This window comes from Panthera pardus, unplaced genomic scaffold, assembly GCF_024362965.1.
Source record: "Panthera pardus isolate Hobbes unplaced genomic scaffold, ASM2436296v1 HiC_scaffold_2, whole genome shotgun sequence".
Classification (NCBI taxonomy): domain Eukaryota; kingdom Metazoa; phylum Chordata; class Mammalia; order Carnivora; family Felidae; genus Panthera; species Panthera pardus.
In genome coordinates this window covers 7,335,637-7,363,322 of record NW_026526765.1, presented here as the reverse complement: position 1 = coordinate 7,363,322, position 27,686 = coordinate 7,335,637, and the positions used below count along the sequence as shown (strand labels likewise).

Here is a 27,686-nt window from a genome sequence, read left to right as displayed (position 1 = left end):
AAATGCTACCTTCTGACATAAAAATCTGCCCTACTGTTTTCTCCTCCTGCTCTTTTAATTATTATATCTTTTTTTCCTGGGGACCTTGGGTTAGTGAAAGGTCAGTATTTAAGAGGCCCTTCGAGTATTTTCGCTGCCATATTTCGTGTTCTTGGCCTCAGTTCTGGCTCCGGGCAGCACACCTGTTGACTGAATCAATCTCTGTGAACATTCACAATGTGCTGGGTAGGAGACCAGACGTGGTCTTAGTAACAACACAGGGAATAGTGATGCAGGCCAGAGAGCCACTCAGTGTTGGATTTCAGGTGAGGAGTTTAGTGAACCCCGCTCGCATCGTTCACACCTTTTGTTAGAGGATCAAAGCAGTGAAGCCCAGGGTGTCATCAGAGTTTTATCAGTGGCTTAGAACTTTGATTTTCTATCAGAGAGAAATGCATCTGGCTTATTAATGCACAGTTGAAAGCTCCCCCTTCTCGTGGTTAGTGAAAATAAGATTGACACTGGCCATTAAGATTCCCTCAGGCAGCTGTCTTCTCCCGTAAACCAGGATACAGGGCTGGACGCTGAGAAGGAATGGGTGTCAGCATCCAGCATCTGCACTGAGAGCTCTGTGGAAAGGACACACCGAACTTGTAAGGCATGGTGACCCAGCCATGGTTAAAATAGATAAGCTCAACTGAAGAGTAAGTTATTTTTGCCAGTGGATCATTTCGCGGGTCAAATGCCAACGTATAGAAAGTAGCACATACATAACCTAAGAGATCTCATTTTTAAGTTCATTTGTTTTTCAGTGTTTATTTTTGAGAGAGAGAGAGCACAAGTGGGACAGGGGCAGAGAGAGAGGGGGACAGAGGATCCGAAGCGGGCTCTGCGCTGACAGCAGCGAGCCCGATGAGGGGCTTGAACTCGTGAACCGTGAGATCATGACCGGAGCTGAAGTCGGACGCTCAACCGACTGAGCCACCCGGGTGTCCCAAGATCTCAGTTTGTTGAGGTGCGATGGACTGACAAAAAGCCAATAAAAAGACTGTATCTAATGTATATGTACCTACGTTGATGACTTTGTGAAGCCATTGCGAGCGTTAGGGACGTCAACATACCCATGACCTCCCCGAATACCCCCCTGGCCCCTTTATTATTATTGTTGAATTTTTTTCCGAATATTTAACCTAGGATCTACCCTCATAGCCAATCGAAGTCTACAGTACAGCATTGCCATTTCAGCTGTAGGCACTGTGGTCTATACTAGATCCGAGTTTTAAAATGAGTGCTATATTTGGAGATGGAGAGTCGCCTCTCAGGAGTGCCATTTGGAACAGGTCGGTTGGGGGTCGGAAGCAAACCCGCAGCACCTTACGTCACGGTCAGCCTGAATTCTCATGTGTGGTTTCCCTTCTCCGCTGCACCGTGGTGTCCAGATCTCAGGTGTACGCGTCGTGCTGATGCCTCTTCTCAAACGGGGGAGGCAGAGCTCACGGAGGGCAGCAGAAGATCAAGGTGGAACTTACCGCAACTGATCAGGGCTTTTGATGACTGCTCACAGCTGTCTGTGAGGCCCGAGAACACCTCACCTGAGGTTATAACAAGGTTTATAGCTGACCCAGGCTTTGGGATGGGGTCAGGGAGGTGAAAGGGGGTTCCCTTGTCGGTTTTAAGACTAATTTTATTCCGCCACTTTTGGGATTAGAAACACCATAAAACATCTCCTGTTATTGTCGATAGCCATCCTAGTCTGATAAAAATTCAACAGGATACAAAAAGCCAGCGACCCTGAAAGATGCTGGGGAGGGCCAGGTGGAATGATCGTTACCACCTAGCAGAAAAGCTCATGACATGATCACTCGCAAAATGCTGGGAGATGGCAGAACCGGGTAACAAAAACTCTTAACGAAAATGAAAGAACCGCGTTCTTTGGTGGGCACACCCATTGTTAGCTTTCTTTTTGCTTTATCCCTAAGGTGGAGAAAAAGATTCCATGTACCATTTTTAAAGGAACAGAGAGTCCGTCCTCCCTCCAGATTCACCCCGTCTCATAGGCACAAGCACACTGCTCCCCTCTCAGGGTGCCGGATTCTCCCCACGCTGGAGACGGGTTCTGGGCGAAACGTATCCTGTGGGATCCCTGTGTGTTCTGTTCGAGGAGCCCTCCTTCGGTCAGCGCAGAGTAGGACTGGAAGCTGAAAGCTCTCTGGGCAATGCCTTGCCCAGATTTTGGAATTACAGAGTGGCCCATTCGTGGCATCCACCGCGTGGCATCAGACCAGCCACGCTAGTGACTTTCTGTGCCATGGAGTTCCTGTCGGCCAGGGAAGGGTAGGGACAGCCTTTGTGCTGATGGTGAAGAAGGAAGGCATTTCTGGACATGTCATTTTATTTATACTGGATTCTTTTCAAGTTTACATTTCACTGGATCTCTAGTATTAATTTTAGCAGCCGCAGACTGGGAATTTTCTGCTTATTTCTTCCTCTTCTTTGGCAACAGAAAAGCTAGAATGTGATTTGGTTGTCATTAAGAAAAATCTATGCCAAAAGATAATAGAAACAATCTAACAAGTCAAATATTACCTAGAGACAGTATTTTGCAACACATGTGATAGATCTCTAATCTATACAGGTTCGAACAACCTTCAAATGAATGGGCAAAGATATGAATAGGGAATCGAATATGAGTCAATTTAAAAAAAAAAATTTTAAGTTTATTTATTTGAGAGGGAGAGCATGAGTAGGGGAGGGGCAGAGAGAGAGGGAGAAGCAGAATCTGAAGTAGGCTCCAGACTCAGAGCTGTCTGCACAGAGCCCAGCCTGAGCCTTGAACTCACAGACCAGGTGATCATGACTTGAGCTGAAGTCAGATGCCTAACTGACTGAGCCACACAGGCGCCCAAATATGAGTGAATTCTGATGTCCAGTAAGTACATGAAATGATGATCCATCCGTGACTGTTAGGATAGTGAAATGCCATTTTTCTGACAGGCAAAAAAAAAAAAAAAAAAAGAGAGAGAGAGAGAAAGGAAAAATAAAAACACTACTCGTAGAGATGCTGATAAAGGGGACTCACACCCATTCCTGACAGAAATGTGAATTGCTTACATTTTTGGGGAAAGCAGTCTGACAGTTCCTACGATAAATATACAAACCCTTTGACCCAGTAGTACCACTTCTGGGAATACACATTACAAAAGTAAAAACGCCAGCACACATAGAGAAGGGTCTGTGTATTGGGGGTTTATATAGTAGCATTGCTTTCAGTGACCCCTGTAAAAAAACAAAAAAACAAAAAAAAAAACCAACAAAAAAACCCCCAAAATCAAAACCAAAACGCAAAACACACTCAAAAAACAACTTGCATGTTGAGTACATATCAAGAATTAAAGGCTGTGTATCGATTAGATTATAAGAATGCCTCAGATATGGTGCATCCATGTAAAGATTCATTTAAATCTGGTTAAGTTGAAGAGATTTTTATAATATTCAGTGAGAAAAGTAGGCCCTATTTTATAAAGCAGGAAGACCCTCTTCCAAGTCTATATACATGTGTTCGTGATGAGATGAACAATGGAGAAAGATCTAGAAGCGTGTCTATTAGATTGTTAACAATGGTTATGTAGGCAGAAGAGAAGCAGCTTCTAGAAAATGGTCCTGTGAGGGGCGCCTGGGTGGCTAAGTTGGTTGAGCAACCGATTCTTGGTTTCGACTCTCGGTTTTGGCTCGGGGCATGATCTGGCAATTTGTGAGTTCAAGCCCCAAGTCAGGCTCGGTGCTGACACTGCAGAGCCTGTTTGGGATTCTCTCCTTCTCTCTCTGCTCCTGCTCACGCTCTCTCTGTCTTTCTCAAAATAAACAAATAAGTTAAAAAAAAATGGTCCTGATTGGCACTGAGCTTGCAAAAGTATGAAGGTGTGGGTATTTGGGGGCATGAATTCCAACCTGACTGTTCTGGACTTAGCAGAGGTCTGGTTACAAGTAAGAGTCTCAGAGAGCCTTTGAACTTCTTTCAAGGGCTTAAAGTAACTCATGCAAGGGATATAGACCCCTCTACTCCCCCGACCATTGCTTCCTGATGTGAGGAATCCTTTCTGACTGTCTTCTGATAACATTCATTCTCCTTTTAAATTTCTTCTGCTTAGGAGATAAACATTCACTAGCAGTGGATTAGAAATCCTTAAGTCTGCCCTTCGGTAGTTGATATATTTAATATTTCCCCTTCTCTCCAGCATGGGAGTAACCCTGGACAAGTGAAAAAAAAAATGCTGCCTCCGTTCCAGTTTCCTTTTCCATGTGTGCAAATTCCATAGTTGTCTTGTGCATTATGGGTGATGGCAAATACTATAATTAAGGTAAATTATACTGATAAATGCCTACGTTTTGATTTAAGAGGTGTTGTATAAACAGAGGGACTGAGTATAATACGGCCTCCCAGCACCCCTGTGCTGGCGAAGGCCACCGCTGTTACCTCTAAGGAGGAAAATTGGTGGGGTGCTGAACGGAGCAGGAATAACTTGCATGGGGTCATACCCATGAACCAGTGGCAAAGGTGAGCATTTCCATGAGTTTCCATGAGTTCCGCCATCCGAAGGGCTCCTGTGCTTTGCCTGTGGTTCCCGAGGGAACACGTGCGTGTGCACCAGCACATAGCACCGAGGAGAAAGGGGATCGTGTTGCCCGGAACGAACGCCCTCCTTTATTAGAACTCATCTGGAATCAGGGTGGTGTCCGGGGCCCCCACGGAGCACATCCTGGGCCAGTGGTTTGGCTGCGGGTGTATGAATAGGGCTTTGGGGAGGCACATCAGAAAGCACCTATTCTAGTCTTGGCTTTTCGCCCTGTGACACTACAGACTCACAAAAGTTGTTCCTGATTTTGTCTTCTGAAAGCTTGATTTGATTTGGCCAGTTCTGTATAGGTCTCGTTGAGCTTTTCCATATCTTGTCGTACGCGGATTCTTGAGGACGTGGAAGGCTCCCGAGGTGAACAAACAGAAGTCATTTGGGTGTCGCTTATGGACATGTAAATCTCCCATGCGTGTCGCGTGCGTGTGGGCCCCGGGAACAGGGATCCTTGCTGTCAGGGCACCGGCAGGCTGGCGTGTGGTCTGCTGTGACCCCGTGGGTCGGCATAGTGACGGGCGAGGTTGCTTAGGGATCGGGGCAGCTGGAGGGTCATCATCTGAAGACTGGCATTGTCTTGGCCCCTTTGATCCTCAGCTCAGAGGTGTATTTTTTCCTCTCTTAGCACAACTGTGCAGAGGACTTTGCACCGTCCTTTCTCTGCCTCTGTCCTTACTTCCCAGGTGAGACAGAGTCTGGCTAGACGTTCCTTTTTTTTTTTTTCAACGTTTTTTATTTATTTTTGGGACAGAGAGAGACAGAGCATGAATGGGGGAGGGGCAGAGAGAGAGGGAGACACAGAATCGGAAACAGGCTCCAGGCTCCGAGCCATCAGCCCAGAGCCTGACGCGGGGCTCGAACTCACGGACCGCGAGATCGTGACCTGGCTGAAGTCGGACGCTTAACCGACTGCGCCACCCAGGCGCCCCTAGACGTTCCTTTTTATTTTTTAAGTTTGTTTATTTTGAGAGAGAGAGAGAGAGAGAGCACGAGAGGGGGAGGGGCAAAGGGAGAGGGGGAGAGAGGGAATCTCAAGCAGGCAGTGCAGAGCCCGACATGGGTCTCGAACTCATGAGTCTTGAGATCGGGACCTGAGCCGAAATCAAGAGTCAGATGCTTAACTGACTGAGCCGTCCAGGCTAAATATTCTCTTTGTCCTTACTTTATCCTGAATGGTTAAGATGCTTGTTACCTCTCTGAGTCCCTCTTAGCACCAATGGTAGTCTCTGGGACTTTCTACCCCATTACATGTTCTCATTGACTTCGGGAGTTGTGTTTACTGCTAGTTTAGTATTCTTTGGTGTATAAAGACATAGATATAAGGGTTCCCATTCCTAGGGAGATTACAGCTTAGTGTGCCTCAGTGTATGTCATCTATAGGGGCAGTTGTTGTGTGATAAGGAGAAAGAACACCCCTGTTGGGTGGCAGGAATTATTAGCAAATGGCAAGCAAATTGATTGCAGTCATAGGAAGGGTTCTGGTAATTACCCACTGGAACCAAATAACATTGTTACAGAGGCAAGGAACATGGACGATGGAAAGTGTGCCCTTATTTTCTCTATCTTGCATATGGGAGGTGTAATGGACTGAACGTTTGTGTCCTTGTGAAGTTCGTATGTTGAATTTCTAACCCCCAATGTGATGGTGTTGGGAGGAGGCGATTTGGGGAGATGATGGCCAAGCCCTCATAAATGGAATTAGTGTTCTTATAAAAGAAACACAAGACAGATGGCTTTCTCCTTCACCACCTCTCTTCCCTGTCTGCCGTGGGACAACCCAGAGTGAAGACAGCAGTCTGGGAACCAAGAAACAGACCCTCACCAGACACCAAATGTGCTCACACCTTGATCTTGGACTTCCTAGCCTCCAGAACTGTGAGAATAAATGTTTGTTGTTTAAGCCCCCCCAGTCAATGATAACTTATGACATAAGCCCGAGCCAAGATAGGAGAAATTTAATAAATTTAAAAATGAGATTATCAATCAGAATGGCTAGTAGGCACAGGATGTGTGGATCCCAGGATCGGTGGTGATTAAGAAATAGTGTGAGAGTGAAGGAAGATGCCTCAAGAGGGAGGGATGCAGTTACGGAATCAGGTGAACTGAACCTTCACTGGTCATCCTTACTCCCCTTACGTTTGAAAGGTACAAGAAGCGAGGGTCCATTGCTATTTTGCAAATTACAGGTAGTGCTGAAGAATAACCAGAATCAGTGGAGAACAATGTACAAAATGGGATCCCACTTAAGACTTGAATCAATACAGATTTATGTGCGAAATTAAAAAAAAAAAAGTTTTAACAAAGCAGATGATATGCATAAGTGGAAGTGGGAAACACGTTCTGCATACACAATCCAGTAGGATAGCATATTTAATTAGAAGTCGTATGATGTTAAGAATGCGCTCTTTGAAAAACTTGTCTGTGAATCGTGTCCAACTGTTTTTATTTATTCTAGTGTGACTTCTTACGGGTAAAGAATAAAAGCAGCAGCATCTTAAAATAATACAGCGGAGAGTTGAAACGCGGTATGTAAATTGCCTCCCTTGTATTTCACGTGGCAGAAGAAAGAGTGAATCTGCACAGTGTATACAAAGTAATTAGGAAGTTGTGCAATGACTATACCAGGCTTCCTGTTTTAGGAGCTAAGAAAAGTTTCAGTGGTTAGCGGCTTACCGTTTAGTGCGCTCTCAGTATTTGTGGACGAGGGAGAGCAGATGTCACCTGTGGATGATAAAGGACATTTCCTATTGCATAGCGGGAATTTCCAGTAAGTGGCGGGACTTTGATTGGAATCTCGAGAGGGGGCTGATGATTACATCCGGCAATGGTCTTAGCAATTCTTTTCCTCTTTACAATGCATAAGCTATTTAATTGCATCTTTTTTTTTTTTTAACATTTTTATTTATTTTTGAGACAGGGAGAGGCAGAGCATGAACAGGGGAGGGTCAGCGAGAGGGGGACAAAGAATCTGAAACAGGCTCCAGGCTCTGAGTGGTCAGCCAGAGCCCGACGCGGGGCTCGAACTCACAGACCGAGAGATCATGACCTGAGCCGAAGTCGGCCGCTTAACCGACTGAGCCACCCAGGCGCCCCTTAATTGCATCTTAAAAAAAAAATCCGTCTAAAGCGGAGTTTCTCATTCTCAGCACTACTGACGTTTTGGGTTGGATAGTTTCTTTCTTTTTAGCGGGATGGGTGGGGGGGCTTTCCTGTGTGTTACAGGATGTTTATCAGGATCCCCAATCTCTACTCGCTAGATGTCAGTAGTGTCCCCCAGTTGTGACAGCCAAAATTGTCTCCAGACGTTGCTAAATGTTCCCAGGCAGAGGGCATAACAGCGCCGTTGATTTTGAACTATTGGTCGAAACACACTCTACTAAATTAGAAACAGGACAAATACAAGTCTCGAAAACACTGTGTGTACTTGTGTTAGCACATACCTGTGAACGCCAGGCCTTGGACCTGATGCAGTGCTATTTCCATGTTGCCTTTGACAGGATTCCTGACCTCATGCCAGTAGCTTCCATCCAGGGAGATAGCCCTGAGTGGAGGCTGGCAAGCAGGATGCCACAGTGGCGTTTGCTGTCTCTTTCGTGGAGGCTGCTGGAGGCTCGCCTCCACCTGGATCTAAGTGCCGGGAAGCGTGGGGCCTGCCTTTGATGAGTAATGGCTTTGAGGTTTATCCTGTAGTTAGCAGTAATCAGAAAAGGGTTGGAGTGGATGGCCACGGCCGCCATCTCTGTCTTCCCTGACCCCCTGTATTTCCAATTCAAGCTTTTACCCCTCATTTATGTGCTCCTGGATTTTATTTTTATTTTTTAAATGTTTATTTATTTTGAGAGAGAGAGAGAGAGAGAGAGAGAGCACGCAGGTGGGGTAGGATCAGAGAGAGAGAGAAGAAGAGAGAATCCCAAGCAGACTCTGTGCCATCAGTGAACAGCCCACTGCGGGGCTCAAACTCATGAACTGTGAGATCCTGACCGGAGCCAAGATCAAGAGTTGGAGACTCAACCGACCGAACCATCCGGGTGCTCCATATGTGCTCCTGGATTTTAGAGTGAAAGACTGGGACAAATAAAATCCAATCCCCCAACTACAGGCAAGAGAAGAGCTTTGAGAATTGATTTACGATAAGATGACCCTCGACCATCACATCTGTCTCCGTAATTTTTACTGGTAGCTCTCCCAAACAACACAAGGATTAGAGTAAAATGTACGCTTGGAAGGACAAAGTGTGAATCTTTATGGTGTTATCCCTGAAACCCACATTGATTAAAAAAAATTTTTTTTTTACATTTATTTATTTTTGAGAGACAGAGTGAGAGTGGGAGTGGGGGAGGGGCAGAGAGAGAAGGAGGCACAGAATCCGAAGCAGGCTCCAGGCTCCGAGCTGTCAGCACAGAGCCCAACGCAGGGCTCGGACCCACGAACTGTGAGATCATGACCTGAGCCCAAGTCGGACGCTCCACCGATGGAGCCACCCAGGCGCCCAACCCACATTGTTTATTGAGCTGAGTAAGCATACCTTAGAGTTGCCCTTGAAAGAATGCAATTAAAAAATCATTATTATTATTATTACTATTATTTTTGCTGCTGTACTTTCTCAGCTGTGATCCAAAGAAGACAGTTGCCTAGCGGGGGAAGATTTCACAGTGTATATCTCTGAACTAACTTGGAGATCTGATCCCAGCTCTAGCACTGCAGAATGTAATGTGTATTTGAGAAACTCCCTGAAATAGAGCGAGGCCATAAACCAGTGAGTGAATTAGAACGATGCAGACAGTAGTCGTTTTGATTCGATAGGTGCTCTGCAGGGCTTCTAATGCATGTATTTCCCTTTTTACTTAAAGGGAAATTCCACCCAATTTGCTTAGACCAACCATCTGGAAGGACTTTTTATTCCCTTTTGACACCTTGCCAACTGGAAGAAAAAAAGAAGCCAAAAGTATTATAAAAATGCTGAATTTAATGCAATTAATGTTAACGAGATGCTGTTTTTTCATCTTCCAACACATGCAGTGCATGAAATTAAGCTCTTCTAGGTTTATTATTACTTTTTTGATCCTTATTTGTTTTCTGTGTGTGTCACAAAGTGTGTGGATTCCTTTCCTTCCATCGTTTGACATCCCTGAAGCTGCAAGGTGTCTGTGTTCAGTGACCATCGTCGCTGGATTATGTAGCACTCCCATCTAGTAAGTGAGGAACCCTAGACACTGAGAAATCCAGTTCTTATGGTTGGTACAGCTTCCTCTGTACTGGTCAAAGGTTTTTGTTATTCAGTAATGAAATCCTGTGTAAAGAAGGCATTTTCTGAAAGCTGCTTCTTAAAAGTAATCACTTATGGGAAGCACTTATTGGATAAATCAAGTGGTGGTTCATTTCTCATTTGAAAAATAGAAGTCACAGATTCATTTGGGTCCAATGTCTACCTGCTTAAAGATCCATCCTGTCTCGTGGTGATCAGCTCTCCTCTGTTTTTATCAAGTTGACTGAGCTTTGGGTGGTAAAGAGTTACACAAGATTGAGACTCATCTATGAAGCAGTGTCATATTTATCGAACAGCCATCTGTGAAGTGGTGTACTATTTAGAGTAGTCTTTCTTTGTGTCAGGCACTGTACTAGGTGGTTTTTGAATCTTGTGTTGGTCATGATGGAGACCCTGCAAGGTTTTAGTCCCATTTAACAGATAGAATTGAGAAACAGAAGTCATGTAACTTTCCCAAGGTACAATCACAAAGCTGGGATTAATTTCAGGATCTGCTAACTCAAAACCCTTCCCTGATTCATATGAAAATTCTTCTCTTGGTTGTGAATGATTACCTGTGGCTGGTGTGTATGTGTATATATATATATATATACACACACACACACATGTATATATACATATATGTATACACATACATATATGTAATTATATATGTATATATATTTATACATATATAAATATATATATTTATATATATATATAAATTTTTCTAATGAACAGATCATTGGTTTTGCTGAGGTTTTTGGATGAGTTTCTTGGTGCATTTGCGTGTAGATTTCTAGTAAAGAATGTTACCAAGGTCTTATGTTATGGTTAGTAGATGGCAAAAGCATTTATGAAGCCAATGACTTATAAACATTTGAAAATGGACATATTTCCATCTTAATATTTATGCAAGATCCATGATATTTCAAACACTGAATGGAGATCTGTGTTATAAAATCGAATCAGAGGGACATTTTAAAATTTTATGCCCATTTAGAGAGAATATATTGGGTAGGCATCAGCAAAAGAGCTAGAGAAAAACTATTATCTTTGATGAAAGTAATTTTTTTTTTACTCACAGTGAATTGCTAGATCTTGAATGCAGCTGAGTAAAGTTTTCCGTATCTTATGCTTCATTTATTGTAAATGAAATTAATTTTATTTGATGATATCCCTTAAAGTCTCAAATATTATTACAGTGAAATATGATGATTATAATGATGTCTATTTATGCATGTAATATGTGTTTTCCTAAACTAATTACATAATAAATTTTCATTTCACTGTGACAAGAGAGTTGGGTATCCTTTTAGCTCTCACACAGTTAAAAAAGAAAGACAGTAGGTGATAATTTTGAATCGGGTCCTACTAGATGAAAAAAAAAATGTTAGGGGATGCCTGGGTGGCTCAGTCAGTTAAGGGTCTAACTCTTGGTTTTGGCTCAGGTCATGATCTTAAGGTTTCGTGAGTTCGAGCCCCGTGTTGGGCCCTGTGCTGACAGTGCTGGGAGCCTGCTTGTGATTCTCTCTCTCTCCCTCTCTCTGTGCCCCTCCCACATTCACGCTGTTTCTGCCTCTCTCAAAATGAATAAATAAACTTAAAAAAATTTATTTACAAAAAAGAAAAAAAGTTAGGAAATGTTCTCTCCTACTTTTTTCAGATGAGTTTTACTTTAGAGATTTTACATCCTTATTTCAGTACGCATCATGCTTGCATGCGGGGAAATTCATTTAAAGAAAGATTGATAAACTCTGTCAATGCTAGACTGTTGGGGAAACTGAGTACAGGAATGTTTCAGAAACATAGTTGTGTCATTTGACTTTTATTAAGCATGTGCAGCTTCTGTCCACATAGAACAAAAACGTTGTGGAATGGTCATCTGCTATCATTTCCCTTCCCAGGTCACTACGTAAACTGAACAGGCTGACAATACGTAGCAATTTAGTTTCTCCAGTGTATGCGGTGATTTTGTGAATTCATGTTTGCCCTCGGTTCTAACTTCCCTTTTCTGTCCCCTTCAGCCACACACTGCAACATGTCTTGTCACTCTTTCCAGTTCTTAATGCTTTAAGGCTTATGCTTCTTTCATTATGAAGTCCCACTGAATGTGCTGGAAGGTTTTTCACCAATAGATCAACATGTACCAGCCCGTTTGTATGAGTCCTAGCTCCACTCTGCCCGCTACTATAGGCACGCCATTTAAATCTTGGATATTCTTTGCCTGAACCCCCCAAGTCCTGTCTGAGGTTTCAGAAGCCAGTTGAACTCCTTCTTCCTCTTCTTAAGCCAACTTCCTTATGTCTGGTTAGTCCCATCTAGGTCTAGTGTATACTTTCACACTTGCTTTCGTAGATTCATAGATGATATATGTTTGAGTAATGCCCTTTCTCTTTCTCCAGAGTACTCCCCTGATGGTTTGGGAAGAGCTTTGCCCATTCTTCTGTCTCTGGATAATTTATTTCCCGTTATCCTGGGGACATGCCCATCATTCCCAAAGTCCCCTTCACGCTGACTCCCAGGAACCTAGGACCTAACTGCCTGACCTTGTGGTGGCTGGCCGGGAATGCAGATTCTGTTTTGCCTCCTGCCAACAATCATTCTACATCCATTTTATGTGGTGGGTTGTATGGAATGGTGGACGTTGTTGGTGAAACACCAGAGATTGCTGATGGATGGATGTATACATGCTGTGTTTCAGACACGATGTTTTTGAATACAAGAAAATAGTAACAAGGAGGACTCTTCGGTGTAGGAAACAATGGTAAAATGATGGAGGGATTACAATAAAAGCAGTGCATAGTGGTTTTTTTTTATATGACATTCTTGGTATAAAGTGTAAAGAATATTACTAGTCAGTAAAGGTAGCTATTCCAAAGGTAAGTCATTTAAATGTAGAGTAATCTGGGAAGTGGTAGACTGCATTTTCTTTTCATATAATGAATTCTGTGTGGGGCTTAATTAGAACAAGCAGAAGGGATGAGTAAAGGAAAGGGCACCTGGAATGCAGGACAGGATTGATTTTTAAAAAAAATTTTTTTTAACATTTATTCATATTTGAGAGGGAGAGAGACAGAGCATGAGCAGGGGAGGGGCAGAGAGAGAGGGAGACAGAGAATCCGAAGCAGGCTCCAGGCTCCGAGCTATCAGCACAGAGCCCGATGTGGGGCTTGAACACATGAGCCATGAGATCATGACCTGAGCCGAAGTCAGATGCTCAACCGACTGAGCCACCTGGGCGCCCCCAGGACAGGATTGATTTTCCGCCCATCGTTTACTGGGACAAGCCCCTTTCTTCTTGAAGGAGACGGAATCTTTCATTTTAGAGAACACCTTATGCGGGTTTAGCTAAGATCTTCTATTTCATTCTAAAAGAAAGCTCTAGTACCGATTGTCACAGTATTATTTGGCCTCAATTAACCTCTGCTTATCCTCCTCTAAGTTACAATATTTTCTAATCACGATCACGTATTTAACATCAAGTTTTTCTGTTGGGTGGGCAGAAGATTAATTTTATTTCTCCCTTCTTCTGTTCCTTCCTTGTGGGTAATTCATCAGCACAGTTTAATTCTTTGGGCTGGGGATGAGCTTTCCTTCTAGCAGTGGGGGAAGGTGCGGCGACATGACTTGACCGTCAGTCCGTGGGAAGCATAAGAGAAGTGCCCCAGACCTGTTCTAGCTGGAAATGATACGCGTGTGACTCAGGTGCGCTTTTATCGGTGTGCCGCGGGGGACGCACTGTGGTTTCCACTTGATGTTGCTTGGATGTGGGCTGGAGGTGCATCCCTCCCGAAGTGGCTGCACTCAGAGGACACCCACGGAATAGATAAGGCACAGAGTCCACGTCCACAACAAAGACTCGTCTTTCATTTGTCTGCCGTAGCCCAAGGCTAAGTGACGTCTCCAATTAAGAAGATTTATGAAACTCTGGAGCCCCGCAAGATAATCAGCAGCATAACAGGGAACATGCGAGAGACACGCCCGTGTTATTCCTTCTGTTCTGTTGTGCAGCTGTCTGACCCGGTTTCTCTGGCCTGGACTGGAGCGAGCAGCTTAGTATGCACGAAGGCTGAGAATAATGTTTGGAGTGGTGCTGTAAGCTATTTTATTTATGGTTACACAGTGTACGTCATTTTTTACATTATCACAGGATGAAATGAGAAATGCCTCTATGAAGAAATAAAAAGTCCAGATGGAAATTGTCATTTGCTATAATTCAGGAATAAATATAGTGGGTAGGTACAGAACGCTCTGTTGTGGAAATGTAGGCAGCTTGTATGTGTTTCTTCTTTACTGGTAGCCTGTTTTGTTTCCTTATTCATAATCTTTCAAAAGAATAGCCTGGATGCTTTGCAAAATTGAAGACCAATGAAATGGAAATCCCAATCCCGGGGAGATTGACGGCCGACTTCTCAGGGAAATCAGACATTAAAACAACGCTAGGAAAATGGAACAAAACGCTCTGAAAAAGTGAATAAAGAAAAGTCCTGTCTCTTTGGAGCTCACGTCATGTCAAATAAAATGTATTAGTTATACTTAACGATATTTTAAATAAGGTATTAGTGTCTCTCTGGCTTTCCTTATTATTATTATTATTATTATTATTATTTTACTTAATGATAGACTTACAACATCGTATGATTTCTCTTGTCCTATTATAGATGTGGGTGCTTATCTGTTATTTACACAATTTTCAATTTAATAAAAACAAATGAAAGATACTGGAAAATACAACTTCTAGCATTAGCTTTTAATTAATGGTTGCTAAAAAATTCTCATGATAAAACAAAAGCCAGAAGAGCTTTTTCCTATTGAATTATTATTTTCATAGGGAGATTCATAAAATTTTTTATGAGGATTACATGATGCCTGGATATAAGAAAGAAAAAAAAACCCTAAGTAAAGGCTATAGTGTCCTACTTTATCTCAATATGAAATCAGGGAGGGGGGGTCCTTACTCCTATGTTGAAACCAGTTTTTCCTTGAGTTTGTCTCTTCCTGGAGACTTGGGCTCAAGCAGCTACCCGAACTGTCAGCAGCAGCCATCTGGTAATGACCCAGCCGCCCCCTGTCCTGTCTTCCCTGGCACTTTCCCCACGTGGCCAGGGGTGTTTAGTAATTTCTCAGCACCTCTTCGGGGAGGGAAGTGCACTTTTCCACAGGGAGAAACTTAGTCACGGAAAGGCTTATGATGTGAAGATCTGAAGGTCAACCCATAAATCACTTCCGGAGCTGCTGCTGAAGAGTCTCTGTGTCTCTGCGCGCAGGTAAAGGTCCCTTCCCAGCTGTGGGCCTAGAAGGAGGGTCCGGGTGCATGCACAGGCCACAGCTGGACTGCTGGACAGCTGGACAGAGGGACGTGGGGGTTTCCTTCTTGCCGGGCCATGAACTCAGACCACCAGTGTTTTTGTTACGCTGTTCTGTCCTTTGCCATTTGGGCCAGTAACTTGGCTGCCCAGGTTTGCCCGAAAAGGGCTTTGAAAGCCACAGATCTGCAGCCCAGATCCCAGATTCCACACTAAGGATGCAGGTTGAGAGACAGGCACGTCTCGGTGAATGATTAGCATTTGGCTTTCCTGGGGAATTAGTTTCCTGTGTTTTCAGCCACGTTTCTAAACTGGTAGGCATTAAACCGCACTTTTGTGTAGAATGCTTATTTGGTGATTAGCCAGGTGTTGAGGTCTAACTGAAGAGTGGCTGGTTTGGTATCGAGACTCTTGAATCCTGGTTTCAGCTCCGGGGGTCTGGGGCAGACCACTTTTCCTCCTGGGGCCTCAGCTTTTAAGTCTGTGAAAAGAGAAGGTGGAAGTAACATGGGTGGTGTTGATGGGGCGCCTCGGGGGGCTCAGTCGGTGGAGCATCCGACTTCGGCTCAGGTCATGAGCTCACAGTTCGTGGGTTCGAGTCCCGCATCGGGCTCTGGGCTGACAGCTCGGAGCCCGGAGCCTACTTCGGATTCTGTGTCTCCTTCTCTCTCTGCCCCTCCCCCGCTCACGCTTTGTCTCACTCTGTTTCTCAAAAATAAATAAATGTAAACAAAAAAAAAAATGGGTGGTGTTCAAAACAGTGTTTAAGATGGCCCTGGGTTTTCCCAAGAGTTCTCTGAGAGAGAAGCGGGGGCTGGAATCAAGGCTTTTGAAAACTGTGGTCTGTTGTTAGAAAAAGGTTGAAAATCTGCAACCGGATGTTCCTGGAGCTCTGTTTGACTCTGACATTTGTTTAAAAAAATGCAACTGAAAGGTAAAATTTGCCTTGGAACCGTTTTCAGTGTGGAGCGGCTGCAAAGTAGAAGGAAGGGTTCAAAGACCCAGAGACATGGCTGCCAGGGTCGAGTCTCCGCTCTGCCACGTACGTGATGCTGGGTACTTGGGCACGTTTCTTCACGTCCCTGTGCCTCAGTTTCCTTATCTGTGAAAAGAGGACAATAACTTTGAGTAATAATGGTTGTCGGTGTAGGTTTATTGATTGTAACAAACGTGCCACTCTGGTGGGGAAGTTGGTGACAGGGAGATTATACATTTGTGTGTGGGCAGATGGCATTGTAGGAAATTTCTGTACCTTCCCCTCGATTTTGACGAAAACACGAAGCTGCTTTGAAAATAAAGTCTATTGGTACAAAAAAAAAAAAAAACCCAGGATAATAATAATAGTAACTGTTTCACTGGGTTGTTATAAAGGCAAGATAGTTCATAATCGTAAAATATTTAGAACACCCACTTGGCACCTATTAAGCACATTTAAAAAGACTTAAGTACTAAGTGGATGCTTATCCATTGGAAAACTTGTTTTGCAACATGCAGCCATCTCTGCAATTTGGAAGCAATTTCAGTATTCGTTTTCTTCACGTCCAATGTGTTTCCAGCTTGCCTTAATAAGATGGTAACCCAAACATTTGTGTACAGTGGGTGTTTCAGGCCAAGAGAACAATTTGAGCAAATTTGAGAAATGTAGACGTTCTGGAAGTAGAGAATTCCAGCGTAGGGAGGAATTGGGTGCTGAGAAAGTTGTCCGAGCAGGGGTTAGATTATGCTGGAGCCCACTGCAGGGTTGGGGGGATTCCCTCATCCCTGTGGGATTGAGACTTCCAGTTAATGGTGGTGATGATGGTGGAGGAGGTGGTTGATGGTGGAGATGGGTGGTGGTGATGGCGGGCAGGACAGGAGACTCTCCCTTCTCCCCTTGTTGAATTTTGTGCTGGAGATTCCTTACCCGGAGCTCAAGGGTATCTGATAGACTGCTTTGCTGATTGGTAAGAGGCGGCTCAGTTCATTCTTGGAATTGAAGAAAAGGAAGCCATGTAGCAGCAAGGCGGGAAGAGGAGCGGGAGGCAGGCAGGGACTGAAGAAGCCTTCTTTCCCTCTATCCTTCGTGGCCGTCTCCCGTGAAGGTCAGACAACCTCACCCGCAGGTGCATACCTGGCGTGGCAGTCCATCATCCTCTCCAGGCAGAACAAAAGCCGCCGATCGCTAGGGGATCGAAGTGTACTTTCATGAGACATTTGGGGTTCCTGTTCAGGTCTTTGAAGGTTCTGCCTACAAACGTTGGCAGCGCTCATTTCATTTACCAAACCGTGCTGTCCTTGTTACTGCGGTAATGGCGGCACACCTAATCTGGTGTCCACGATGTACGTGATTTGTAAAACCCACATTTCATTGTGGTGAAATTGTGTGTGGTGGTGATTCGGGATATGGTTTTGATGGGTACGTGTAGCACTTTCTATCTGTAGGATCGTATTTTTAAATTTTTTTTTTAACGTTTTTATTTATTTTTGAGAGAGACCAAGTGCGAGCGGGGGAGGGGCGGAGAGATTGGAGACACAGAATCCAAAGCAGGCTCCAGGCTCCGAGCCATCAGCACAGAGCCCGACGCGGGGCTCAAACTCATGAACCACGAGATCATGACCTGAGCCAAAGTCGGACGCTTGACCGACTGAGCCCCCCGGGCACCCCAGTTTATAGGATCATATTGACTTAGTAAGTGGACAAGAGCACTAAAGTATGGAAGAAGAAATCAGACATTCCCTTTTTACACGCAGTCCTTCTGTTATGTCGTATCTCAATATTTCTTTGACATGTAACTTTGTATGTAGCAGTCATTCTCAATATGAGGGAGGGTGACCTGCTCCCCCCTTCCCCCACCCCAGGACATTTGTCGATATCTAGAGGCATTTTCATGGGGGCGCCTGGGTGGCTCAGTCAGTTAAGTGCCTGACTCTTGATTTCAGCTCAGGTCGTGATTTCACGGTTCGTGGGATCGAGCCCCGCGTTGGGCTCTGCGCTGACAGGGTGGAGCCTGCTTGGGATTCTTCCGTCTCTCTCTGCCCCTTAACTGCTTGCACTCTCTCTGTCTCAAAATAAATAAATAAACTGAAAAAACATCTAGAGACATTTCTTTGGCAAACTTATTGTCTTGTGTTCCTGGGATCTCCTAAGTAGAGGTAAGCAGTACTGCTCGGACCCTCTGGTGCTCAGACAGCTCCCAGAACAACAGATCACTTGTTCGTTACTTGGACGAATGGGCGTCCTAACGCCAGTAATGGTGAGAGTGAGGAACTCTGGGTGTACAGTGTTTGTTCCATGAGAACCTTTATCGAATATATGCTCCTCATTCTGGAATCTTCCTTTCCGTTTCCCGAGTTCCATGACCACACCATTGAGCATTGACTCAAAGACCTGTTTGAAATCTGCGCACTACGAGAAACCTACTTGCATCGGGTGAATTCCTTTTTGCATCTTTTCTGTGCATTCTCCTGATGCAAATATTTCCGGTTTAACCCTCAAGACATCCTGTGTTTCTCAACATGGTATTTTTATTACTTCTTGCACAGCAACTTCTATGTATGTTTCTTCTCCAAATTTGGCTTTAAGCTCCTTAATGCTGTGTGAAATTGCTTTGAATTATGTTAAAAATGTAGTTTAGTGCTATCCACGCTTGAAACATGCAGTAAATACTGAACGTTCAAATTTGATACTCGATGCATTTGTATAAATCAAAACATTATTTTCTTGATATTCATCATTCCTTTCACTGAAGGGAAAAGGCAGTGTTTCCTCTTTTATTTTCCTAAAGCAGAAACATATTTAAATCTCACTGGTTTTGAATACTGACCTCAAAACAGTTTGTTTCTTGTCTGAGAAACTATTTCTAGCTTTTTATTTTTCTAAGCTTATGGTATTTTTTTTAATGTCTTATTTTATATTTGAGAGAGAGAGAGAGAGAGAGAGACAGAGAGTGAGCAGGGGAGGGGCAGAGAGAGAGGGAGATGCAGCATCCGAAGCAGGCTCCGGGCTCCCAGCTGTCGGCACAGAGCCCGACGTGGGGCTTGAACCCACGAACTGTGAGATCATGACCTGAGCTCAAATAGGACACTTAACCAACTGAGCCACCCAGGCACCCCTTAATGCTATTATAAATAGATATTTACGACTTTGGTAAACTTAATGGTGCCTAAACAACTGCCGTTAGGAAAATATTTCCATTTGGACAAATTTTGCCGTCAGGCATGTGGGGCCCTTGGAGACAGGTCATTTGGTGGTGTCATTTGAAACGTGTTCTGTTTATTTGATGTCTGTCCATCAGGTTGTCCCGTGTCCATGTCTTTGACTAGGTAAGGCAGGAGACGTGTGTTAGCATCATTATGGGGAATTGAAACCCAGAGTTCTTTTTTTTTTTTTTTCTTTTTTTTTTTTTGTAGGTAAAGACAAGTCCCAGCTCTTCACCATTTTTTGGTCATTTCTCTGGCCGGCCTTTCATGGGAGTGCGGGACATACAGGTGGTGCTGTGCCGATGGCGGCTGAGTTGGTGTCCTCTCTTCTGGGACACGCGCCTTTCGTGTGGTCAGTTCAGTGATAGGAGTCACAGGGATATGGGAGGGAACCTAGTGCAGTTGAAGGCCCCCCTTTAAAATGCCGCACAAACGAACTCATGAATATTGGCCGTCTGCTGTGCACTGGGCGCCTGGATGACCTTCTGCAGGTATCCGCTCTTTCTCTCCTTGAAATCACCCAGCAAGGGGTGAGGGGGTGGCGAATATCCTAATTTCACCCACAGAGAAACGGCACCTCACCGAGCTCAAGTAACTTGGCCAAAGTTTTCATTTCCACAGTGGCCTGAGGTCTCCCCAGCTCCCATTTCTCTGCCAGCGTCCCCCTGGCTTTTATTAGAAGTCCTCCGGTTCAGGGGTGCCTGGGTGGCTCAGTCGGTTAAGCGTCCGACTTCGGCTCAGGTCACGATCTCGCGGTCCGTGAGTCCGAGCCCCGCGTCAGGCTCTGGGCTGATGGCTCAGAGCCTGGAGCCTGCTTCCGATTCTGTGTCTCCCTCTCTCTCTGCCCCTCCCCCATTCATGCTCTGTCTCTCTCTGTCTCAAAAATAAATAAACGTTAAAAAAAAAAAGAATTTAAAAAGAAGTCCTCCGGTTCAGTGTGGGCGAATGAAGGTGACCCAGGCCCGTCAGGATCACTCTCCTGGGCCTTCTGAAAACTTGACTTTAGCTATTCCTTAAAACGGAGAAACGTGCCGCCTTAAGTTTGGCAGGCTCTGAATTAGAATTCGTGGCTACTGGATGGCAGGGGAGACTTTCATGAGAGCATGTAGGGCGGGTCCCCAACTGTGGGATTCCTGTGGAATTTTGGATCTCCTGGGAGGGGGGCAGGTGGGGTGGGCCCATTTTTCAGTGAAATTATTTCTGTGTTACTCGGATTCTCAGAAGGGATAGAAATACTGTAACGAGCAGGGCGTTTTGAACACCCTGTTTTGCTTCCTGACATGTGCAAACACAGTCTCAGGGGACGTTCCCAGAGTTGGCTGTTTGGGCCTGTTGTTTCATGCGGGAGAAAATACTGAATATCTTGCTTAGCATTCTGTAACTCTGAAGTTGCTTTCAAACCGTGCGGTTTCTCATTAAACTGGGCGAGAACACGCTCAGAGAGCTGGGTATCTTATCTTCACCCTTTCTTTGGGCAGCTGGAGAAGCTGTTTTGGAATCTAGCACCTGTTCACAAAGAAAGAGACAGCAAAACGGCTCATTGCTTGTTGGCTTCTGGTCACAATTCCAGGATGCGCCTTTATGACTTAACCTCTGGCGGTTGTCTGAGACAGTCCGCCTGGAAAGATCCTCGTGTTTGTTCATTCATTCCTGGCTACTTCCTCTGACCTCAAGAACTGGCTATCAGAGGGTGGTCAAATCAGGATTTCTTACCCAACAAGGGGAAATTATTTGTCTTCAGACTATGTGTCACTGGGACACTGGAATGATCCTTCTAATCGTCCCTCATTGCAAATATATTTCAAAATAATTTGGTAAAATACGAATGTAGTGATATAGCCTTAGAGACTTGGAGCTGGTAGCATGTCTTATAAATGGTTTAGACTTGGCCTAAAGATTTATGTCCCTGTGTGGCTCAGTTTGGTTAAGCGTCCAACTCTTGGTTTTGGCTCAGGTCACGATCTGAATGGTTTGTGAGACTGAGCCTGGTTTGGGCTCTGCGCTGACAGTTCAGAGCCTGCTTGGGATTCTGTCTCTCTCTCCCTCTCTCTTTGCATCTCTCCCACTGTGCAGACTCCTCTCTCTCTCTCTCTTTCCCAAAATAAATAAATAAACATTAAAAAAGTTATGGCACGCAAGCAGTAATTTGAGTCTTGTTTTTCTCTTTCCATATTTATGTAAATACAGATAAACACACACACACGCACACACACACACACAGACACACGCACACACACACACCATAGTGGAGACTCTGTGTTGAAACCTATGGCTCTATGACTTTGATTAGAAACAAATCATTAATATGTTCTTCTTAACCTCATGACAGACAGGCTAATAAAAGCATGCGTCACCAGTGTTTGGGGAAATAGACAGTTGTGGTTTCGCAGATGGGGAAACTAACATAGGAATCACATGGATGTCTTCTAAAAATGATTCCCGGTAGGACACTGAGCCTGGCTTAGAACTTGGATACAGACGCCATGGAGTTTTATAACCATCCCTTTGCTGTGCTTCTGAGCAGATCCAGTGGCAGAAGAGGAGAACTATGTGTATACAGTTTCTGTTTCTCTTTTCTCTCGTTCTCTTTTTTTATTTTATTAAGTTGTTTGTGTCCAAGGCTTAAACCTGTGAACACTGACAAGGAATACTCGGCAAATGAGATTGGCCCATTTTTCAACAGAGTGTGAGATGGCTTAAAATTAAAGGTTCCAATTTTCATTACAATGTGACAGCAGGTATGTGTTAATCATTGCATGCTAGTCAGTGAGATGATGCACGTAAAGGATTCAATATTCTAAAATTCACAGCAACCCACAGGGAAAGTGCAATTAATATCTTGGTTTTGTAATGAGGCAGCTGAGCTGTAGAGCAGTCCAGCAACTCTCCCAAAGTCACCCAGCCAGCAGGGGCTAATGCGGAGACTTAAATTCAGAAAGCCTGACGGAGGAGCTGGGTTTCTTCACCCCTCCTGCATCTCCTCTTTAGTCCTCAAACATTGGCTGGGTCTTCGTAATGTTTAAGATCTACGCTCTATATTGTGATGAAAAGGTGTGCCAGTAAGAGTGTCTCTGCCCACGGGTTTGCGTGGTGTTGAGGGAATTAAGTGCGTAAGTAATTCTATCACATTGTGAATGGAATGCTGAAGGCTATAGACCATGAGTTTTGAGTACAAGGCTGAAGGCAGAGTTAGTTCTCCTGAGGGATGAGAATGGGTAAATAACAAAGCTTTTGTAGGTACATTTGAGGTGGACCTTCACAGGACAGGAGGGATAGATGGAAAGTTGTGCTTTGGACAAGGCATTCTGAGCATAAAGAGCAAAAGGGTGTATAGATGCCAAAATGCCAAATCATGCCTGAGATTGTGTTGCATCTTGCAGGCCATGCTCAGGGACTGTGCACAGCATCAAGTTCAGAGGGTCCAGACAGAAGCAGTTAAGCCATGTTGAAGATAGGTGGAAAAAAGAGAGAACCGAGCGAGGGATATTCAACTAGGACACGGGTCAGGGCAGGGAGAGAAAGGCATTCGACAGGTACCATTTTGTGGCCTCTTAATACATGCCTGTGTTGGGGACATGAAAAGAATGAGCTTATGTGGTCCTCATAAGGACCTCACAAGGACAGGTAGCTGGTACTACTATTTGTAGGTGAGGAAAGAGAGTTGGCAAAGGTTAGTATACTTCTACAGAGTCACCGAGCTAGAAAATAGGACAGAATTCAAACTCGCCTTTGTCTGATTCCAGAAATCTCTCCAAGGACCTGTGGAATGACCCCCTTTTCGCGTGGTGGAATTGGAGATAAAGTCATAGCGTCTCTTCTGAAATTGAGGGTGAGGTTGAGGTGTGCCACTTCTAGAAAGCCTAGGGAGAAATGTTGATGGAGGGGATTAGCTGTCAGTGGTTTTTGGCTCCGTGGTTATATGTTTGCAGTGGAACTAACTAGTCCTTGGCCATGCGCAAAATCACCTCATTTATTAATTGTATGAATATGTGAGTGTTTTGGGGGTCCTCCTGTGTGGGTTAGGGCAGAGGACCCTGAGGGACCCCTGACGTCGGGTCATTACACAGGTGGTGTGCAACCGAGGCTTCGTCAGGAGGTGGACCTGTGACCCCTGGGAGAGTTCTGAGATTCCAGAAATAATCGAGGGTGGACATGGTGGAAAATATTCGCTTTGGCTGACGCATGGCACTAGATCCTGGGTCTTGAATGGAACTTAGTGCTTCACGCAAACAAACAAACAAACAAACAAACAAACAAACAAACAAACATATCAGAGCATTTGTCATTTATACGTAATTGAAGCGCTGTGTCCAAGCATTTGGGCACAGCTTTGATGGATTCTCATCCATCCAACTCTTGCCCGCTGGCTCCTCTATCTTGTTCTTCTTTTGGAGAACGACCAATACTAGAAAGACTTTCCTTTAGCTCTCTGATTTAATTGCCTTGTCGCTGGAAAAACACCGGGAAGGAATGGAAATTTCTACCCAATATGTTTAAATGAAGAAGCAGGTGCAGAGTCCCTAGGGACTGTTGAAGGGTTGACGCACGGAGTGTATGTTGGAGATGACAGTGAGCTCTTGGGCTTGGGGAGACCTCCACCAACACAGTTCTTAAGTGAATGTGAGTTTTAAAATTATTTTAAATTAAAAAAAAATGTTTATTTATTTATTTGGAGAGAGAGAGAGACTGCGAGTGGGGAAGGGGCAGAGAGACAGCGAGAGAGAGAGAATCCCAAGAAGGCTCCGTGTTATTGGCGTAGAGCCCGACGCAGAGCTCGAACCCACGAACCACGAGATCATGACCTGAGCCAAAATCAAGAGTTGGACACTTAACTGACTGAGCCATTCAGGTGCCCCCAAATTTTTTAAATTTTAAATTATTAGGTACTTTATAGATACTTTAGACTCTGAGGCAATTTATAATGACAACTCATATAAATTATATAGTAATTAATCGTTATAAATAGTGTAAGATATTTAAAGTTATTATGGAGTCAGATACTTCATGAATATATACGTGGCAACAAGCTATGTGGGTAACTAGTCCATTTAAAACAGAAATTGCTTTAGACTCATTTCTGGGTTTTCTATTTTGTTCTATTGATCCATGTGTCTAATTTTGGCCAGAACCATACTGTTTCGCTTGCTACATCTTTGTAATATAACTTGAAGTCTTGAATTGTGGTGCCCCCAGTTTTGTTTTTCTTTTACAAAATTGCTTTGGGTTATTTGGGACTTTTTTGTGACTCCATACAAATTTTAGGATTGGTTTTTCTAGTTCTGTCACACATGCTGTTGGTATTTTGACAGGGATTGCATTAAACTTGTGGATTGCTTTGGGTAGTGTAGACACTTTAACAATATTTTTTCTTCCCATCCATGAGCATAAAATATCTTTCTGTTTCTTTATATCATCTTCAATTTCTTTCATCAGTGTTTTATCGTTTTCAGAGTACAGGTCTTTGACCTCTTCGGTGAAGTTTATTCTTAGGTACATTATTACTTTTGGTGCAATTGGAAATGGGATTGTTTTCTTAATTTCTCTTTCTGCTGCTTCATTATTAGCGTATAAAGATGCAACAGATTTCTATATGTTGATTTTGCATTCTGAGACTTTACTGAATTCATTTATCAGCTCTAGTAGTTTTTAAATGAGTCTTTTGGGGTTTTCTGTGTGTAGTGAAAGTTTTACTTCTTCCTTACCAACCTGGATGCCTTTTATTTCATTTTGTTGTCTGACTTGTGTGGCTCAGACTTCCGCTACCACTCTTCCAGTGGTGAGAGTGGACATCCCTGTGGTGTTCCTGACCGTAGGGGAAAAGCAGAGGAAAAGCTCTCAATTTTCCCCCATTATGTATGATGTTTGCTGTGTGTTTTTCATATAAGGCCTTTGTTATGCTGACGTAAGTTCCCTCTAAACCTAGTTTGTTGAGGGTTTTTATCATGAGTGAATGTTGTACTTTGTCAGATGCTTTTTCTGCCATCTATTACCATGACCTTTCTCTTATTGAACATTGATCTATTTGTGAATATTGAAACACCATGTGTCCTGGGAATAAATCCCACTTGATCGTGTTGACTGGATAAAGAAAATGTGGTATATATATACAATGGAATATTATTCAGCCATAAAGAATGAAATCTTGCCATTTGCAATAATATGGATGGAGCTAGAGAGTAGAATAGTAAGCAAAATAAATCAGTCAGGGAAAGACAATTACCATATGATTTCACTCACGTATGGAATTTAAAAAATAAAACGAGGAAAAAAAAGAGAGAGAGAGACAAACCAAGAAACAGACTCTTTTCAGAGAACACACTGATGGTTACCAGAGGGGAGGTGAGGGGAGGGGTGGGTGACATAGGTGATGGGGATGAAGGACGGCACATGTGATGAGCACTAAGTGATGGATGAGTTGTTGAATCATTATATCGTACACCTGAAACTAACATAAGACCGTATGTTAAGTACACTGGAATTAAAATACAAACTTAATCCAAAATTAGCTTTGAGCTCTGCCATTGAATAAGAACGTCAGTTTCACATTGGTTTCTTGATGGCCCTTTTACTTTTTACATACACCCGTAGCTCATCCACACCTGCTCCTTCATCCATATCAGGCCAATGGTAACCTGTCCAATGAAAACCTTGGTATACGAAGAGCTCTCTCCTCACTGGCTCCCCCAGTCGCTGCTATCACCAAATGCCCCTGCTGACACCCTTTTTCCTTGAAAAGATCCACCCAAGTCCCCTTTCAGAATGGGCTGCATTCCAACTTTCTTCTTGACCTCTGGCTTCTGCTGCTGGAACGATCATCCCAAGAACCTGGTAGCCTGAGTTGGGATTTGGAATTAGCTTTTTATAGCAGCTTTACTTGATATATAATTCACATACAATAAAATTCACCCTTTTAAGGTTTACTGCGCTTTTCACATATTCTCAGAGTTGTGTAGCTGCCACCATCTAATTTTAGAATATTTTCATCACCCCCCAAATAAAACGCCTACCTGTCAGCAAAACTCCCCATCCCTTCTCTCCTTAACCCCCACGCAACCACTGATCTAGATTCCATCTCTATGGATTTGCCTCTTGGAAACATTTCGTACAAATGCAGTTGCCCGATATGTGGCCTTTGGTGGCTGGTTTCTTTCCCTCAGCCTCATGTTTTCAGGGTTCATCCATGTTGTGACCTGTGGCAGCACTTTGTTCCTTTTTCTAGCTCAATAATATTACATTGTAGGGTATAGCACACTTCTTGATTCACTCACCGCTTGTTAATTGATGGGCATTTGGATCATTTCGGATTTTTTTGACCATCACGAATAGTGTTGTTATTACCATTTGTGTACAAGGTTTTACGTGGACATCTATTTTTATTTTTCTTCGGTTTATACCTAGGACTGGAACTGCTGTGTCACTGGAATTTTTACAGAGAGACAAATCTTTGGTAGCAGCATACGTTTGAAATGTAGCTTACACTTTATGAAGTTTAAAACTGTGGTGCTTTCTGGGGCGCCTGGGTGGCTCAGTCAATGAAGCGTCCGTCTTCGGCTCAGGTCGTGATCTCACAGTCCGTGAGTTCGAGCCCCGCGCCGGGCTCTGTGCTGACGGCTCAGAGCCTGGATCCTGCTTCAGATTCTGTGTCTCCTTCTCTCTCTGCCCCTCCCCTCCTCTCTTTCTCTCTCTCAAAAATAAACATTAAAAAAAAATGTAGGGCTTTCTCTGTTGGTGTTGGTATAATATAGTTACAAAATTGTCATTCAACCTAAAGCACTGGGGACATGGGATTGCACAGTGGTTTTTGAGTCAAACCCAAGTGAATTCAAGTTCTGGCAGTGATTTCTAGACTGACAGTAACTGTGGGCTAGAAGGTTAAGTTCTCTGAATCATCATTTCTTGTCTGGATTGAACCCACGTCTGTGATTCTCAAGCTGTCATAGTTTTTCAAAAGGTTTTCGTGTCGCTGCATGCAAAAACGGTAACATTTGTGTGGGTAATTTGGTAAACTGGGGAGACTTCTCTCCTGGAGGCTAAGGGGTTGGTCTCTGGCACACCTAAGTTGGAGTTCTTTGGTATTCTAGGCCATGCTGGATTCTGCTCTACCATGACTCTCATCTGTGAGGATATGGTTTCCTCAATGTGTCTGCACTCTGGCCTCTTTCCATAACCTCTCCTGTTCTGGTCTGTGAGAATCACCATTAACGACCAGAGAAAAATGTCGGACGATAAACTAAGCTTTGGAAGGGTCATGAGCTCATCGTGTTTTATGTTGACTATGGCATGTAGAGGAAACTCACGAGATTAATGAAGAGTCTGGCGATGTCACTTCTGCACACCTTAGCTCTG

The 27,686-nt window shown here is 43.9% G+C and overlaps 1 protein-coding gene across 10 annotated transcripts in view; it reads left to right on the top strand.

Annotated features, from left to right (window-relative positions):
• SEMA5A (semaphorin 5A) overlaps window positions 1-27,686 on the top strand; it is a 477,458-nt gene that overhangs the window by 120,134 nt on the left and 329,638 nt on the right. For 2 of the 10 annotated variants that reach the window (XM_019450801.2, XM_019450805.2), the window contains exon 3: window positions 7,063-7,132. The exons of 7 other annotated variants lie outside the window; for them this stretch is intronic. The gene's annotated coding sequence lies outside the window, so the exon portion shown is untranslated. Of the gene's footprint in view, window positions 1-7,062; window positions 7,133-7,263; window positions 7,375-27,686 lie in introns of those variants that run through there. One more of the 10 variants, XM_019450806.2, reaches the window with a different exon arrangement.